General features: G+C 40.9%; 3 protein-coding genes and 6 non-coding genes across 9 annotated transcripts in view; 3 read left to right on the forward strand and 6 right to left on the reverse strand.

The window, feature by feature from the left end:
* The window catches only part of LOC148680782 (NACHT, LRR and PYD domains-containing protein 3-like), a 463,735-nt gene that overhangs the window by 360,039 nt on the left and 85,241 nt on the right, over positions 1 to 18,455 (reverse strand). The window lies entirely within an intron of this gene.
* The window catches only part of LOC148680790 (uncharacterized), a 796,717-nt gene that overhangs the window by 304,826 nt on the left and 473,436 nt on the right, over positions 1 to 18,455 (forward strand). The window lies entirely within an intron of this gene.
* Positions 1 to 18,455, reverse strand: part of LOC148680812 (uncharacterized) — a 451,921-nt gene that overhangs the window by 158,428 nt on the left and 275,038 nt on the right. The gene's annotated exons all lie outside the window — the stretch shown is intronic.
* On the reverse strand, positions 1,460 to 1,532 carry trnav-cac (transfer RNA valine (anticodon CAC)). Its single transcript has one exon. It is a non-coding gene; the product is annotated as a tRNA-Val (tRNA).
* On the forward strand, positions 3,030 to 3,112 carry trnal-cag (transfer RNA leucine (anticodon CAG)). The gene has a single exon. It is a non-coding gene; the product is annotated as a tRNA-Leu (tRNA).
* trnav-aac (transfer RNA valine (anticodon AAC)) lies at positions 4,367 to 4,439 on the reverse strand. The gene has a single exon. It is a non-coding gene; the product is annotated as a tRNA-Val (tRNA).
* Positions 6,931 to 7,003, reverse strand: trnav-cac (transfer RNA valine (anticodon CAC)). Its single transcript has one exon. It is a non-coding gene; the product is annotated as a tRNA-Val (tRNA).
* Positions 7,108 to 7,180, reverse strand: trnav-aac (transfer RNA valine (anticodon AAC)). The gene has a single exon. It is a non-coding gene; the product is annotated as a tRNA-Val (tRNA).
* trnal-cag (transfer RNA leucine (anticodon CAG)) lies at positions 9,634 to 9,716 on the forward strand. Its single transcript has one exon. It is a non-coding gene; the product is annotated as a tRNA-Leu (tRNA).

Genomic DNA, 18,455 nt, shown 5'->3' on the forward strand with positions numbered 1-18,455 from the left:
TCAACTTTTTTGACCTCTGACCCGCCTCCAGAGGACCCCGTTTTTTCTTTCGTGTACCTTCGGCTCAGTTCGAAAAATTGATTGACATCTGACTAGCCTGTCTGACTACACACCTAGCGGTGAATCTTGGAAAAGTTCCTTCCCCGGCTTTAACATTGCCTCGACTCTGATTGGTCAAATGTTGAAAATGTTGAGAATTACAGTCAGCGATTGGCTGCAAATGTTGAGATGCTGCACCGTGATTGGCTACAATGTTGGAGCGAATCCCTCTGATTGGCTCTCATCTTCAACATTTGTGAAATATTGATGGACAATCCTTCAGCAGCTGGCGTTCAGGTCGCAGTCTCCCCTGGAGGCGTGGGTTCGAATCCCACTTCTGACAAACCGAACCTGCGGCAGTGCGCTCAGGCTGAAGTCTTTAACTCTCTGCCACCATGTCCGAATGATAGAGTAACACTGACCAAGCGCCGCATCACGCGGGCTTTAATGCAAGTGCACCGAAAGGGGATCAAAAGAATTGTCCTGGGACGGCGTTGATTTTTAAGGTTTGCAGGGCATTTTTTTGTCAAATCCTCGTACAACGTCAAGTCATGACATTTGATAGATCCACGCCCTTGTATTGTTGATCATCCAGTGAGCAGAGAGCCAATGGAGAATGTGCGTAAAAGCAAATCTGAACGTTTCCGCACAGTTTCTAACAGGAGACCCTCCGCTTGTAAAGCCATCGTGATAGCCACAGGAGCCTCCGGTTAGGGTGAGAGCACTGTCTTGTGGTGCCATCGCAGAGAGACTGAAAGTCACTTTCCGCAATGTTTTCATTCAATGTTCTACGCTGGTGGAATCACCTTCCCATTCCCACTCGGATTACGGATACACTGGTGTCCTTCAAACGACAGCTAACACCCATCTCTTCGGAGTACACCCGAACCCCGGTGAATATCCCTCTCTCTAAAGAAAACGAAACTCCTACTCCAGCACTAAATTCTCTGAACACAAACAAATTACTTGGAATAAATAGCCCTTTTTCATATGCATTGCCTCGTCTTGTTGAATACCTCCACTATTGTATGTCGCTTTGGACAAAAGTGTTCGCTAGTTGTATGCTTCCGCCCAGTTTCGAACAGGAGACATTTAGCGTGTAATGCAAACATGATAAAAAAACTACACTACGAAAACCAATAGGCCAGTGCTGCTTCAAGTATTTATAGACTTTTTTTATAGAGCTGTCTTGTACGGTCTGCACCGTGGAGGGCCAGCAAACGCACTGGCCACCTGCTCATGCACAACATAAAGCTAAAAGAAATCAGATTCTACGCAAGTTTGCGACACCGCGAGGGGAGGTAAACACTGAGTTAAATTCAAACTTCTAGCCTCACACCGCTCAGCAGAAAGAATGTTTTCAGTGAACGTCAGTACTCAACAGAAGCCTGATTTGACAATTGTCATAAAAGCCAGAGGTTGTTTCCGCCCAGTTTCGAACTGGGGACCTTTCGCGTGTGAGGCGAACGTGATAACCACTACACTACGGAAACCTACAGGCACAACAAGCAGATAAGCCTTTTTGATTGGGTGCCTGTCGACGATCATTGCTAGTGCGGCAGTGGATGCTATTATTTTTTCGCCAAAAGAAGAACACTGTTTCTGCTCGGTTTCGAACCGAGGACCTTTCGCGTGTTAGGCGAACGTGATGACCACTACACTTCAGAAACCCCACAAATGCTTGCACCAGCGAAGTTAGGCCTGCAAGGATAAAACAAGGTGTACGCGTTTGTCAATCAAGCGGACAAAGCCAACTCAGCGTGACAAGCTCCCTGCAGGTATTAGGGCCAATTTACAATCCGGGCCCAACACAGCTGTACAGGTCCTTGCGAAATGTCCCCTTTCGTCACATTTGAAGCACCTGAATTCTGGGCGTTCCTTCATCACATTTTCTGAGCTCATGCATAGTCGACAGGTTTTTACCTGATTGGTGTGCATGACTCTAAAGTGCTGTGGCCCTTCCGCCGTCTCGATTTTGGTACTGTATGGTAAGGAGACCGTCTCTTCTGGAAATCTGTTTTTTACAAACCTTGTTCCATCTTCTATGTTTGTGCCTGGATACAATCTTCTTTTAATTTCAGATATGGGGAAAACTCCCCATCCCTCTAGCTTGCTTAAAATTTCTTCATCAGCTAGGTAAACAGGCAGATGCTTGAACGAAACAACATAGTCTGTGTTTTGTAATGTCCGTACTTCAGATTTCACTCCTTTAATTGTCAATCCATTGTCTATTAAAATTTCGGTGTCATCTTCAGTCTCCATTGTTACTTCATACTTCCTTGTTTGTTTGGGTTTCACCGCCAGAATTCTTCCTTCTCCAATCAGCTCCGTGACTGCTTTGATTATATCAAATCTTCTTGCATCTTTTACATTTCTACGTCTACAGTTACTGTTGCTTTCTTTGTGCATACTCTTCTTTGTATCTCTTGCTTATCCTTACCTTTTTCACCTCTTCGTTGGCCGGGCTCTTCATTTTATTTATCTCTTTGTCTGTTGTCAAGTCCATTTTCTTTATCTCTTCGTCTATCATCCAGCCCATTTTCTTTATCCTTTCGTGCAAGTCCCTCCATTTCCATGTCGTTGCCGGGTAATCTGTCCATGATTAAAAATAAAACACACAACATAACCACCCTCAAGTCAGCAAAATGCTGCTGTTAGGTGGTTTTTAAAGACAAAAACAAAACAAAACAAACCAACAAAGACGCTCAAGGTCAATAAACAAAAAGGTAGACAAACAAAATGGGGAGAGCCTTTCTCTCTTTACTGCTGCCAACTCACTTCCTGTTTGCTCTATAGCGCCCTCAGGGTGGTGTGGCCGTAAGCAATGACAGCTGTCAAGTGTTGGCTATTGAAACCAGGCGCAGCCCCTGGAGGCGAGCACAGCTTAGCTGCCTGCTGCGCCAATGAGCTGGGCAAGCTGTGAAACACCACATTCCATGTCACGGTACTGCACTGTGGCTCCCAGGAGACAGCTCCTGCTAAGTTTGCATGTCAGGATGGCCGAGCGGTCTAAGGCGCTGCGTTCAGGTCGCAGTCTCCCCTGGAGGCGTGGGTTCGAATCCCACTTCTGACAAACCGAACCTGTGGCAGTGCGCTCAGGCTGAAGTCTTTAACTCTCTGCCACCATGTCCGAATGATAGAGTAACACTGACCAAGCGCCGCATCACGCGGGCTTTAATGCAAGTGCACCGAAAGGGGATCAAAAGAATTGTCCTGGGACGGCGTTGATTTTTAAGGTTTGCAGGGCATTTTTTCGTCAAATCCTCGTACAACGTCAAGTCATGACATTTGACAGATCCAAGCCCTTGTATCGTTGATCATCCAGTGAGCAGAGAGCCAATGGAGAATGTGCGTAAAAGCAAATCTGAACGTTTCCGCACAGTTTCTAACAGGAGACCCTCCGCTTGTAAAGCCATCGTGATAGCCACAGAAGCCTCCAGTTAGGGTGAGAGCACTGTCTTGTGGTGCCATCGCAGAGAGACTGAAAGTCACTTTCCGCAATGTTTTCATTCAATGTTCTACGCTGGTGGAATCACCTTCCCATTCCCACTCGGATTACGGATACACTGGTGTCCTTCAAACGACAGCTAACACCCATCTCTTCGGAGTACACCCGAACCCCGGTGAATATCCCTCTCTCTAAAGAAAACGAAACTCCTACTCCAGCACTAAATTCTCTGAACACAAACAAATTACTTGGAATAAATAGCCCTTTTTCATATGCATTGCCTCGTCTTGTTGAATACCTCCACTATTGTATGTCGCTTTGGACAAAAGTGTTCGCTAGTTGTATGCTTCCGCCCAGTTTCGAACAGGAGACATTTAGCGTGTAATGCAAACATGATAAAAAAACTACACTACGAAAACCAATAGGCCAGTGCTGCTTCAAGTATTTATAGACTTTTTTTATAGAGCTGTCTTGTACGGTCTGCACCGTGGAGGGCCAGCAAACGCACTGGCCACCTGCTCATGCACAACATAAAGCTAAAAGAAATCAGATTCTACGCAAGTTTGCGACACCGCGAGGGGAGGTAAACACTGAGTTAAATTCAAACTTCTAGCCTCACACCGCTCAGCAGAAAGAATCTTTTCAGTGAACGTCAGTACTCAACAGAAGCCTGATTTGACTATTGTCATAAAAGCCAGAGGTTGTTTCCGCCCAGTTTCGAACTGGGGACCTTTCTCATGTGAGGCGAACGTGATAACCACTACACTACGGAAACCTACAGGCACAACAAGCAGATAAGCCTTTTTGATTGGGTGCCTGTCGACGATCATTGCTAGTGCGGCAGTGGATGCTATTATTTTTTCGGCAAAAGAAGAACACTGTTTCTGCTCGGTTTCAAACCGAGGACCTTTCGCGTGTAAGGCGAACGTGATGACCACTACACTACAGAAACCCCACAAGTGCTCGCACCAGCAAAGTTAGGCCTGCAAGGATAAAACAAGGTGTACGCGTTTGTCAATCAAGCGGACAAAGCCAACTCAGCGTGACAAGCTCCCTGCAGGTATTAGGGCCAATTTACAATCCGAGCCCAACACAGCTGTACAGGTCCTTGCGAAATGTCCCCTTTCGTCACATTTGAAGCACCTGAATTCTGGGCGTTCCTTCATCACATTTTCTGAGCTCATGCATAGTCGACAGGTTTTTACCTGATTGGTGTGCATGACTCTAAAGTGCTGTGGCCCTTCCGCCGTCTCGATTTTGGTACTGTATGGTAAGGAGGCCGTCTCTTCTGGAAATCTGTTTTTTTACAAACCTTGTTCCATCTTCTATGTTTGTGCCTGGATACAATCTTCTTTTAATTTTAGATATGGGGAAAACTCCCCATCCCTCTAGCTTGCTTAAAATTTCTTCATCAGCTAGGTAAACAGGCAGATGCTTGAACGAAACAACATAGTCTGTGTTTTGTAACGTCCTTAATTCAGATTTCACTCCTTTAATTGTCAATCCATTGTCTATTAAAATTTCGGTGTCATCTTCAGTCTCCATTGTTACTTCATACTCCCTTGTTTGTTTGGGTCTCACCGCCAGAATTCTTCCTTCTCCAATCAGCTCCGTGACTGCTTTGATTATATCAAATCTTCTTGCATCTTTTACATTTCTACGTCTACAGTTACTGTTGCTTTCTTTGTGCATACTCTTCTTTGTATCTCTTGCTTATCCTTAACTTTTTCACCTCTTCGTTGGCCGGGCTCTTCATTTTATTTATCTCTTTGTCTGTTGTCAAGTCCATTTTCTTTATCTCTTCGTCTATCATCCAGCCCATTTTCTTTATCCTTTCGTGCAAGTCCCTCCATTTCCATGTCGTTGCCGGGGAATCTGTCCATGATTAAAAATAAAACACACTACATAACCACCCTTCAGTCAGCAAAATGCTGCTGTTAGGTGGTTTTTAAAGACAAAAAGAAAACAAACAAACAAAAACACTCAAGGTCAATAAACAAAAAGGTAGACAAACAAAATGGGGAGAGCCTTTCTCTCCTTACTGCTGCCAACTCACTTCCTGTTTGCTCTATAGCCTCCTCAGGGTGGTGTGGCCGTTAGCAATGACAGCTGTCAAGTGTTGGCTATTGAAACTAGGCGCAGCCCCAGGAGGCGAGCACAGATTAGCTGCCTGCAGCGCCAATGAGTGAGAACAGACGGAGCTGGGCAAGCTGTGAAGCACCAGATTCCATGTCACGGTACTGCGGTGTGGCTCCCAGGAGACAGCTCCTGCCAAGCTTGCATGTCAGGATGGCCGAGCGGTCTAAGGCGCTGCGTTCAGGTCGCAGTCTCGCCTGGAGGCGTGGGTTCGAATCCCACTTCTGACAAACCGAGCCTGCGGCAGTGCGCTCAGGCTGAATTCTTTAACTCTCTGCCCCCATGTCCGAATGATACAGTAACACTGACAAAGTGCCGCATCACGCGGGCTTTTATGCAAGTGCACTGAAAGGGGATCAAAAGAATTGTCCTGGGATAGTGTTGCTTTTTAAGGTTTGCAGGGCATTTTTTTCGTCAAATCCTCGTACAACGTCAAGTCATGACATTTGACAGATCCATGCCCTTGTATCGTGGATCATCCAGTGAGCAGAGAGCCAATTGAGAATGTGCGTAAAAGCAAATCTGAATGTTTCCGCCCAGTTGCTAACAGGAGACCCTCCGCTTGTAAAGCCATCGTGATAACCACAGGAGCCTCCGGTTAGGGTGAGAGCACTGTCTTGTGGTGCCAGCGCAGAGAGACGGAAAGTCACTTTCCACAATGTTTTCATTCAATGTTCTACGCTGGTGGAATCACCTTCCCATTCCCAGTCGGATTACGGATACACTGGTGTCCTTCAAACGACAGCTAACACCCATCTCTTCAGAGTACACCCGAACCCCGGTGAATATCCCTCTCTCTAAAGAAAACGAAACTCCTACTCCAGCACTAAATTCTCTGAGCACAAACAAATTACTTGGAATAAATAGCCCTTTTTCGTATGCATTGCCTCGTCTTGTTGAATACCTCCACTATTGTATGTCGCTTTGGACAAAAGTGTCCGCTAATTGTATGCTTCCGCCCAGTTTCGAACAGGAGACCTTTAGCGTGTAATGCAAACATGATAAACACTACACTACGGAAACCAATAGGCCAGTGCTGCTTCAAGTATTTATAGTCTTTTTTTTATAGAGCTGTCTTGTACGGTCTGCACCGTGAAGGGCCAGCAAACGCACTGGCCACCTGCTCATGCACAACACAAAGCTAAAAGAAATCAGATTCTACGCAAGTTTGCGACACCGCGAGGGGCGGTAAACACTGAGCTGAATTCAAACTTCTAGCCTCACACCGCTGTGTAGAAAGAATGTTTTCAGTGAACGTCAGTACTCAACAGAAGCCTGATTTGACAATTGTCATAAAAGCCAGAGGTTGTTTCCGCCCAGTTTCGAACTGGGGACCTTTCGCGTGTGAGGCGAACGTGATAACCACTACACTACGGAAACCTTCAGGCAAATCGAGCTGATAACCCTTTTTGATTGGGTGCCTGTCGACGATCATTGCTGGTGTGGCAGTGGATGCTATTATTTTCTCGCCAAAAGAAGAGCACTGTTTCTGCTCGGTTTCGAACCGAGGACCTTTCGCGTGTTAGGCGAACGTGATGACCACTACACTACAGAAACCCCACAAGTGCTTTCACCAGCGAAGTTAGGCCTGCAAGGATAAAACAAGGCGTACGCGTTGGTCAATCGAGCGGACAAAGCCAACTCAGCGTGACAAGCTCCCTGCAGGTATTAGGGCCAATTTACAATCCGGGCCCGACACAGCTGTACAGGTCCTTGCGAAATGTCCCCTTTCGTCACATTTGAAGCACCTGAATTCTGGGCGTTCCTTCATCACATTTTCTGAGCTCATGCATAGTCGACAGGTTTTGACCTGATTGGTGTGCATGACTCTAAAGTGCTGTGGCGCTTCCGCCGTCTCGATTTTGGTACTGTATGGTAAGGAAGGTAAACCTTGTTCCATCTTCTATGTTTGTGCCTGGATACAATCTTCTTTTAATTTTAGATATGGGGAAAACTGCCCTATCTCTCTAGCTTGCTTAAAATTTCTTCATTTGCTAGGTAAACAGGCAGATGCTTGAACGAAACAACATAGTCTCTGTTTTGTAACCTCCGTACTTCAGATTTCACTCCTTTAATTGTCAATCCATTGTCTATTAAAATTTCGGTGTCATCTTCAGTCTCCATTGTTACTTCATACTCCCTTGGTTTGTTTGGGTCTCACCGCCAGCATTCTTCCTTCTCCAATCAGCTCCGTGACTGCTTTGGTTATATCGAATCTTCTTGCATCTTTTACATTTTCTACTTCTACAGTTACTGTTGCTTCCTTTGTGCATACTCTTCTTTGTACCTCTTGCTTATCCTTACCTTTCTCACCTCTTCGTTGGCCGGGCTCTTCATTTTATTTATCTCTTTGTCTGTTGTCAAGTCCATTTTCTTTACCTCTTCGTCTATTATCCAGCCCATTTTCTTTATCCTTTCTTGCAAGTCCCTTCATTTCCATGTCGTTGCCGGGGAATCTGTCCATGATTAAAAATAAAACACACTACGGCCCCGTTTACACTAGTGCGTTTTAGTTTTAAAACGGCGTTTTAGAATGAAAACGATCCGCGTCCACACTCGCGTTTTACCCAGCGTTTCTGAACTGCTCTCCGTCCACACCAAAACGCTGAAAACGCACATCACGTGACCACACACACACACTTTGGCAATCGCTGGAGCCCATCTACCCAGATGAGAGCTCTGCTAGTCGGACTTTTCATGAAGCATCTCCCGCTGGATCTAATCTCACTATATTTATTAAACGTGATATTTCATTCATCTTGTTGTCTTTATCTAACGACATATTCCCTGACTTTGGTCATTGGAATCTATTACTTGTTCTCAGGTAACGTGTTTTGGCTGAGCGCAAAGATAAGTTAATGATTAATGTAAGCACGTAGCCTACATTCTGTATATTGACTGATCGCTTGCCTTTATTTCCTATAATGTATAAACTTATTGTATGTTATACTTTTATAATGGCCATTATCGATTATTAAAACTGATATTCAGCAAAAGAGAGGGTATGTTTCGTATTTTAACTGATATTGAAAGGAGGCAGTTGTTATCGGCTCCGTTTTGTTATAAATATGCACACAGTGAAGATGACGCTCATGCAGCACGACGCTTCAACATTTCTGCTGTCTGTTTAGTTGTTAATATTAAAATAAAAATAGGCAGTTCCTTATATCATGTTTACATTTTATTGTTGAGAAAGTGAAACAACGTAGCCAAGGTGATGTGAATGAAGTTATAAAGTACACTGTTCCCTGTGAAGATTGACGCGTGTCCTCGGTATGTTTTCCATATCAAACTGAGAAGAAGAGATGCAGCCTTGATCAAACTTGCGAAGTCTGAACTTACACGGAGAAGTATCAGGACTGAACTGTGTGTGGGCTACTTAATATTGAGGAAAAGCCCCAATCAGAGAGGCGAATGTCTGCAGCCCCGCCTCCGTTTTCAGATGTCTCCGTCTTTCCCCATCCACACTGAGACGGAGCAGCAGCGTTTTAGAATGAAAACGGCCTCTCCAGCGTTTTCGAAACGCTCCGTTTTCGGCGCTCGAGAACTCCGGCGTAGTGTGGACGGATGGCGTAACCGTAGCAAAACTTATGCGTTTTCAAACTAAAACGCATTAGTGTAAACGGGGCCTACATAACCACCCTTCAGTCAGCAAAATGCTGCTGTTAGGTGGTTTTTAAAGACAAAAAGAAAACAAACAAACAAAAACACTCAAGGTCAATAAACAAAAAGGTAGACAAACAAAATGGGGAGAGCCTTTCTCTCCTTACTGCTGCCAACTCACTTCCTGTTTGCTCTATAGCCCCCTCAGGGTGGTGTGGCCGTAAGCAATGACAGCTGTCAAGTGTTGGCTATTGAAACTAGGCGCAGCCCCAGGAGGCGAGCACAGATTAGCTGCCTGCAGCGCCAATGAGCTGGACAGCCGGAGCTGGGCAAGCTGTGAAGCACCAGATTCCATGTCACGGTACTGCGGTGTGGCTCCCAGGAGACAGCTCCTGCCAAGCTTGCATGTCAGGATGGCCGAGCGGTCTAAGGCGCTGCGTTCAGGTCGCAGTCTCCCCTGGAGGCGTGGGTTCGAATCCCACTTCTGACAAACCGAGCCTGTGGCAGTGCGCTCAGGCTGAATTCATCAACTCTCTGCCCCCATGTCCGAATGATACAGTAACACTGACAAAGTGCCGCATCACGCGGGCTTTAATGCAAGTGCACTGAAAGGGGATCAAAAGAATTGTCCTGGGATGGTGTTGCTTTTTAAGGTTTGCAGGGCATTTTTTTCGTCAAATCCTCGTACAACGTCAAGTCATGACATTTGACAGATCCATGCCCTTGTATCGTGGATCATCCAGTGAGCAGAGAGCCAATTGAGAATGTGCGTAAAAGCAAATCTAAATGTTTCCGCCCAGTTGCTAACAGGAGACCCTCCGCTTGTAAAGCCATCGTGATAACCACAGGAGCCTCCGGTTAGGGTGAGAGCACTGTCTTGTGGTGCCAGCGCAGAGAGACGGAAAGTCACTTTCCACAATGTTTTCATTCAATGTTCTACGCTGGTGGAATCACCTTCCCATTCCCACTCGGATTACGGATACACTGGTGTCCTTCAAACGACAGCTAACACCCATCTCTTCAGAGTACACCCGAACCCCGGTGAATATCCCTCTCTCTAAAGAAAACGAAACTCCTACTCCAGCACTAAATTCTCTGAGCACAAACAAATTACTTGGAATAAATAGCCCTTTTTCGTATGCATTGCCTCGTCTTGTTGAATACCTCTACTATTGTATGTCGCTTTGGACAAAAGTGTCCGCTAATTGTATGCTTCCGCCCAGTTTCGAACAGGAGACCTTTAGCGTGTAATGCAAACATGATAAACACTACACTACGGAAACCAATAGGCCAGTGCTGCTTCAAGTATTTATAGTCTTTTTTTATAGAGCTGTCTTGTACGGTCTGCACCGTGAAGGGCCAGCAAACGCACTGGCCACCTGCTCATGCACAACACAAAGCTAAAAGAAATCAGATTCTACGCAAGTTTGCGACACCGCGAGGGGCGGTAAACACTGAGCTGAATTCAAACTTCTAGCCTCACACCGCTCTGCAGAAAGAATGTTTTCAGTGAACGTCAGTACTCAACAGAAGCCTGATTTGACAATTGTCATAAAAGCCAGAGGTTGTTTCCACCCATTTTCGAACTGGGGACCTTTCGCGTGTGAGGTGAACATAATAACCACTACACTACGGAAACCTTCAGGCAAATCGAGCTGATAACCCTTTTTGATTGGGTGCCTGTCGCCGATCATTGCTGGTGCGGTAGTGGATGCTATTATTTTCTCGCCAAAAGAAGAGCACTGTTTCTGCTCGATTTCGTACCGAGGACCTTTCGCGTGTTAGGTGAACGTGATGACCACTACACTACAGAAACCCCACAAGTGCTTCCACCAGCGAAGTTAGGCCTGCAAGGATAAAACAAGGCGTACGCGTTGGTCAATCGAGCGGACAAAGCCAACTCAGCGTGACAAGCTCCCTGCAGGTATTAGGGCCAATTTACAATCCGGGCCCGACACAGATGTACAGGTCCTTGCGAAATGTCCCCTTTCGTCACATTTGAAGCACCTGAATTCTGGGCGTTCCTTCATCACATTTTCTGAGCTCATGCATAGTCGACAGGTTTTTACCTGATTGGTGTGCATGACTCTAAAGTGCTGTGGCGCTTCCGCCGTCTCGATTTTGGTACTGTATGGTAAGGAGACCATCTCTTCCGGAAATCTGTTTTTTACAAACCTTGTTCCATCTTCTATGTTTGTGCCAGGATACAATCTTCTTTTAATTTTAGATATGGGGAAAACTCCCCATCTCTCTAGCTTGCTTAAAATTTCTTCATTTGCTAGGTAAACAGGCAGATGCTTGAACGAAACAACATAGTCTCTGTTTTGTAACCTCCGTACTTCAGATTTCACTCCTTTAATTGTCAATCCATTGTCTATTAAAATTTCGGTGTCATCTTCAGTCTCCATTGTTACTTCATACTCCCTTTGTTTGTTTGGGTCTCACCGCCAGCATTCTTCCTTCTCCAATCAGCTCCGTGACTGCTTTGGTTATATCAAATCTTCTTGCATCTTTTACATTTTCTACTTCTACAGTTACTGTTGCTTCTTTTGTGCATACTCTTCTTTGTACCTCTTGCTTATCCTTACTTTTCTCACCTCTTCGTTGGCCGGGCTCTTCATTTTATTTATCTCTTTGTCTGTTGTCAAGTCCATTTTCTTTATCTCTTCGTCTATTATCCAGCCCATTTTCTTTATCCTTTCTTGCAAGTCCCTCCATTTCCATGTCGTTGCCGGGGAATCTGTCCATGATTAAAAATAAAACACACTACATAACCACCCTTCAGTCAGCAAAATGCTGCTGTTGAAGATTTCTATTCTCTCAGTGTAAAGTATTTTCTAAGTGTAAAGCAGTTAATTTTCTCTTCACAAAATGTATGTAGTGTTTGCAGCAAACATGCCAGCGTGTGTTAAAAATACAGTGATATGTCTGTGTAAGATGAGAGTGCCTGCACAGAAGCAACACTAGGAGAAGGCTGAGTGACTGATTGTGTAGAATAACTGAATATGTAAAGCACTGATTATATAGGTTAAATACTTCTATGAAGCTATATGTGTCAGAAGTTAGAATGAGTAACATATTATCAAGTGATTATGCTTTCATGACAATGTATGTAAACACTTAATCCTTTTGCATAAGTTGCATCTATACTTTGCTGACATAGACCTGTAACATCTCTGCTGACATAAGCTAGTGGGCTGAGAGCCAAGAATAGCAGGACTCCTTAGACTAGAAACCTATTCAAAAATGGTCAAGAGTTAAAAAGAGACTTAGGGGTGTGTCAAATAATCCTGTATAAAAATTGTAACAAACACAGATACTTCAGAAGGTGCAGGAGAGACTTCAGAAGGAGCAGGAGAGACTTTGGAAGGTGTCCAGGAGAGACTTCAGAATGCTCTGGGGTCTGCTCTGCTCTTTCTCGGCTTTATTATGGAGAATAAAGTCTATTTTCTGATATTCAAAACCTCTGGTCTGATAATTTCTAATTGATAAGTCAAAATTTACGACAAATGGCGCCCAACGTGGGGCTGGAAAGAGACAAACGGGTGACACTGGACATGCTGGGGCTTGGAGGAAAAACACAAATATGTGGCCACGATAAAAAACGGTAAGCAATTTTAAGCTTATACGTTTGTGTTTTTTCTACCAAGGACCTGCTTGTAACGGTAAAAAGTCACTTGAACTGTTTCTCCAGCTATAACGAACTACAAGTAAAACTAAAAAGTAAAGATATGAAAGGAAAACAAAGGGGTTTTGAATACCAGATGAAAATAACAATTTGCATGCAAATGATCTGTGTTTTCCTAAGAGGGCCTTGACGGATAGGATAAACGTTAACTAGTAACTGTTACTCATGTTTGGGAAATTTTTTAATATTATGAAGAATATGCATAGAGCATTTTTAAGTTAAGAGGAAGCAGATTAATAAAGTAGAGAGAAGCGCGCAAAGACCTCGGAGTACCCGTTCTGTTTTAATAATAATAAATATTATTATTCAGGAGGCTGGGGGAAAAAAGGCACAAATCCTGTGAAATGCTATTTTTACTGAAGGACAGTAAAGACGGGAGCAGAAGTAACAGGTCACTCAAGAGGAGTGTAGTGGAGAATTCTGTGGTTACAGCTCTAAGGTTAGAGGCTGTTCGGACAGGTCACTCAAGAGGAGTGAGGTGTATTTATGTAATTGTAAGTATTTGTGTATTTGTCTGTGTTGCTGGGGTGCTTAGAAGCTATCACCTTTGATCTAGAGAGACTAGAATAGAGGTGAGGTTCAGGTTACACAGTGTAAGAGATAGGTTAGAATGAGTGAGAAGTATGATTGTGTTTAGAAGTATGGTTGCAATAAGAGTGAGTTTAAAAGAATTATCGTTTTATATTATAATATAAAAGAAGGACTGCATATGTTGTGTGATTTAAGAACAATAAGATAGAGAGTGATGCAGTTTAGGGAAGATATTGTGATACAGAGGAGGATTAAGCCTCATAAAATTAATTGAGATCATATTGCATTTGAAAGACACAGACTAAAAACAAGAATATACTAGTTAAACATTTTTCTGAATAATCTCTGTGTGTTTGAAGTGTTTTTAAGTATGAACTAGGCAGAGAGGTGACTGAAATTCCTGACATGCCGACAGTCTGGAAGAAGGTCTGCTTCAGGAGTGGTAAGAATCTGTCTATTTTAAGAACAAAAGTTTCACAGGACAGATAGAAGCTAAAGAGTAAAGATATATTATAAGGTATTAAATAAATAGAAATATTATAAAGTAATGTAATAAGATAAATAAAATAACAAAAATATTAATGATAGAATAAGATTAAAAAAATAAAAAGTGTTATTAAAAATGCAACTGAAAGCTATACTAATAAATATTAAGAAATAAAAAATTGAAGCATGGAAATATCTACATATGGAGATTAATAGTTATATTGATCGGGAAATAAATTTACTAAATCAGTATGAATAAAAATAGATAAGTTAATGATTTGAGTAAATAAAGAATTAGAAGAGAAAACTTTAATGAATATGGATTTATTGAAGAGTTAATGATCAAATGTTTAAGGAAAATAAGTCCAAAGGAAAATGAATTAGGAAAAGCTAAGAGATAAAAATGTTAACTTTTGAAAAGGAAAAGAAGCATAGGAAAATGTAGAAAAAAGAAGTCCAAACATTGTTTAATAGAATAAAGAGATGATATTTAAAAATATATATATTAAAGCGATAAAATAAAAATTAGAAAAAAAAAAACAGTAACATTTTGAAGAAAACAAGATTTGGCTTTAAAAGATAAAATTATGTTTAAGTGCAATAAAAAATTGTTGTGGTTTAAGTTGACTGTTGTTATCTGTTTTAAAGTCAGCTACAGGCTGTCATCTGAGCCAACAGCTATTTGTAGTAAAAGCAGTGAGTCAGATGTAAAGCAAAGACACTGAGGAGAAATGAAAGAACAGCATAGTGAGTTCAAAAATTATATAGTTAATAATTTATGTACCTAAAAATTAATTTAAAATTAAAAATTGCATTTCAGATAGGAAAAATGCTTAAAGTAAACAAACATGTAGAGTTAACATAGTACTATGAACTCTAAGCTATTGCAGTAAGGATTTTGAACAGTTATATCAGATGTAAGCACCATGTAGTGCTGGTGAATTAAAAACAGAAATGTTAGAGAAATTAAAATAATGTAAGAGGTAATGTAACTAGTGAGGAAGCACTGGAATAAATTAGGAAAAATAAGTGAAGCACAATCTGAAGCCAAATAAATTAATTATAAGAACATTTAACAAATAGAAAATTAAGCATATTTACATTTGATAAAAATGATTGAGAATTAGAAAAAATAAGTTGTTAAACAGCAAATAAAAATAGATAAATAAATTAATTAATTAATAAAAGAAATGGATAAAAGGAGTCTTTATTTGATGAAGGAAAAAATGGGAAAAAAAAAGAGTCATGAGCTAAATTCTATATATATTAATTAAGAGGACATAGGGATGAACTTTGGGGGACTGTAGTCTCGTACCTACCAGACATCTCTGAGTACACTGGCAAATGGAAAGGTGTGTGAAAAAACACAAAGAGCAAAATGGCTGTGGACACTTGTGACATGAACTTTTTGCCCAAGACTTACTGAGGACTGAAAAAGCTACATTTGTTCAGAGACATTCAAAAGAGACACTAACAAGAGACTGATGAACTGTTCAAAGAGAAAAAACGCTCCACCAGAACTTTACATCAGCTGAGTCAAAGAAAGAAGCCAGCCCAAAGAGAGAGGGGGAAACACTGTGCCCTGATATGAAGGAATTTCAGGACACCACAGAAAAGACTAGCACCATCTGTGAACTAGTTGTCTTAGGTTGCGAGGGGGGATAGTCTGACAGTCCATCTCAAAGTAGCTTCTATAGTCCAAATTCAGTTAAAGCATTACAGAAGGAAATTAAGAACAAAAGTGTAGCTACCCATTCTTGTATCAAATCAGACTCCTGTCAATTTGAGAGAAATTATTATGATGCAAATTTTTAAGTAAGAAAAAGTGTTATAAGGTAATTTCAAGGTGAAAACTTTAAATGATGAAATTATATATTATGATGAATGGTAAATAATTTGAGTTTAAGTTTCAGTAGGCTTAATAAAAGTTCCTTAAACATAGAATGATAAATTACAATGCAGGGTGGTAACTAAAGAAAAAGAAAAAGCTTTTGATAAGGCAATAAATAATTTGGAGAATAAATAAGAATATAACTAAGTATTTAAATTAAAATTAAGTAAAGTATCTTAACATAATCTTATTGTGAATGGCCTAAATCAAGATTGGATATTGAAAACTGGAAAGAGATTCAAATTTAGAAAATGATTTACATTTAAAGGGAAGATTGAAATAACAATTGAAATAAATTCATAAGATATGGTAAGGTCAAAAAGTAACAGTTCTAAATTACTATAAAACAAATTGGGAGAAAGGAGAAAAGTGTTTAAGAAAAATATATTGTTTCACATGAAAACATATGTGAAGAATAATTAGAAAAAAATATTAAGGAATAATAATTAAAACAGAGCAAAGAGAAATTTACAAAGCATACAGTAAGTTTTAGTCAGCTGATAAAAAAGTGCATCAAAATTGTATAAACAACTAGTTTAATGGGAATGCCTTAGGAAATAATTATGAGCCAAAAGAAAATAACTCAAAGACAAAAAAGGAATTAATATATAGATCAGAAAATAAATTAGCAAAGAAAGAAGTGTCAAATTCCAACTAAATGATTGTCATTACAGGACTGAGATGCAGATAAAATCAGCCAGCACAGTGAGGGTTAAAATGGATTAGATGCAGATCTGTCCAGAAAGAAAACCACTAAATGCTGAAATAGGTATAAAACTCTATTGAAAAGTGTAAAAATATAAGAGCACTAATAGAAACATCTAGATACTGTAATATGCAATCTGTCCTAGACATTTATTTTTAAATTGAAATTTAAAGTAGTAATAAATGTATAAATGACTAATAATTTTTGATGGAATTTAAAGACAATAATTACATATGAAGACAAAACAAGAGTTAGGTTATGATTTAAGAGTAATCTATAGGAGAAGATTTTCCAGCTAAAGTTAATATTGTATGTAAATATATGTTTTTTTGGATGATAAATATTTTAAGTGGTTTGATTTCTATTGAGTTAATTTTAGGTAACTACCAGAGGAGGGTAGAAACTTGTTTGTACTTATGTAGGCTGATGACTAGCAAATACTGTATACACCAGAATGCATAAAGGGTTATAATAAGGGAGAAGATCTTAGGATAGACACTGTCGCAATATGTGGATGATTGAATTGTCTACAGCTTCACAAAGATCTAGTTCAATTAAAAGACTTGACTGGAGACCATTGCTCCAAACAGTGAGATATGATGACTGTTTTTAGTGCTGAATGGATAGAGATTTATTCTGTAAACAAGCACAGTTGAGAAACTATAATGAGTAGATGATTAGAGGTAGCATCAGGAGCAGATTATGAAGCAGGTATAGTTAATACATCTGTGACAAGAGAAGTACTTCCTAAATTTCTAAATGCCTTCAGAAATAAGTTCATAAAGGGTTTGAATTCATAAAGTATTCATGAAGTTAATAAGTGATCAATAAATAAAAACATCTAAAGGAGTATGAAAAATTTGTGAATAAAGCAAAAGAGAGAATAATTGTATTATGCTCAATTACCAGAATTGGCTGAAAGAGATGAAGATGATCCATCAAGACCAACGCTCAATGAAATATGTGAAAATAATAAACTTAATGGGATTAATTTGCTAACAAGTGCATTGGTGAATGATGGCATGGAAACTAACAGAAACAGACATCTAACACTGCAACGCATGAACTGCTATTGGGTCGACCCTTGAAAGAAACCTTGCAAGAAACCGCATGACCCTTGCAAGAAACCACATGAAACTTTGCATAAAACCTTGCATATAATTTCACCTATAACCTTGCACATAACCTCTTGGAATGGTTTGCAAAGATGTCAAATGCAGTAGGGACTTTAATAAAGAAACAAATAATTGCCATGTGCAAAGCGATATCTGTGCAGGAAACCAGAAAGGAGCCATGGGAGAGAGCAGTGATACAAGGTCCAACTGGTCTAGGTGATTGAGTCTATCTGAGGATGCTCTGGTGAGCTCAGGAGGAAAGGACCATATCTGGATGAGGGCAAATCCAACAGCTGCCAAAGTGGATGCCATTGATGGGTTACCAATGCCCCAAGGGAGCGAAAGGAAACATCTCCAGCAAGGGAAAGCTGACCGGAAACAGAGGAGCCTGAATTTTCCAAAGCTCTAAACTACGAAGTTCAACTTGTGGAAGGAGAAGTTTATCAGAACAAAGTAAAGAGTGATTCTGATAATATGCCTGAGTACCACATACAGCAGTGCCACAAGTCAAGGGATGATGAATGCACAACTACAGATTTCAGAACTCAGACTCTCAACCACACATCTCCATTAACATCTTTTTAAAGTCAAGTGAAGATGCTGATAGCTTAGAAGAAGAGAAACAAGGATGACCAAAGATCAAGATCAACATTTGATGCTGTTTATGTTTGCATATTGATTTTGTTTGCATATTGCTTTTATGGTACCTATATATAATATCACTTCAGTATATTCTACATGAGTGTGAAAACCAGCAGCTAGGACTGAACCAACTGAATACTTATGCTTAAAATATTGTTGTCTTTGATGTG

This window comes from Danio rerio, chromosome 4, assembly GCF_052040795.2.
Source record: "Danio rerio strain M-AB ecotype USA chromosome 4, GRCz13ab, whole genome shotgun sequence".
Lineage (NCBI taxonomy): Eukaryota > Metazoa > Chordata > Actinopteri > Cypriniformes > Danionidae > Danio > Danio rerio.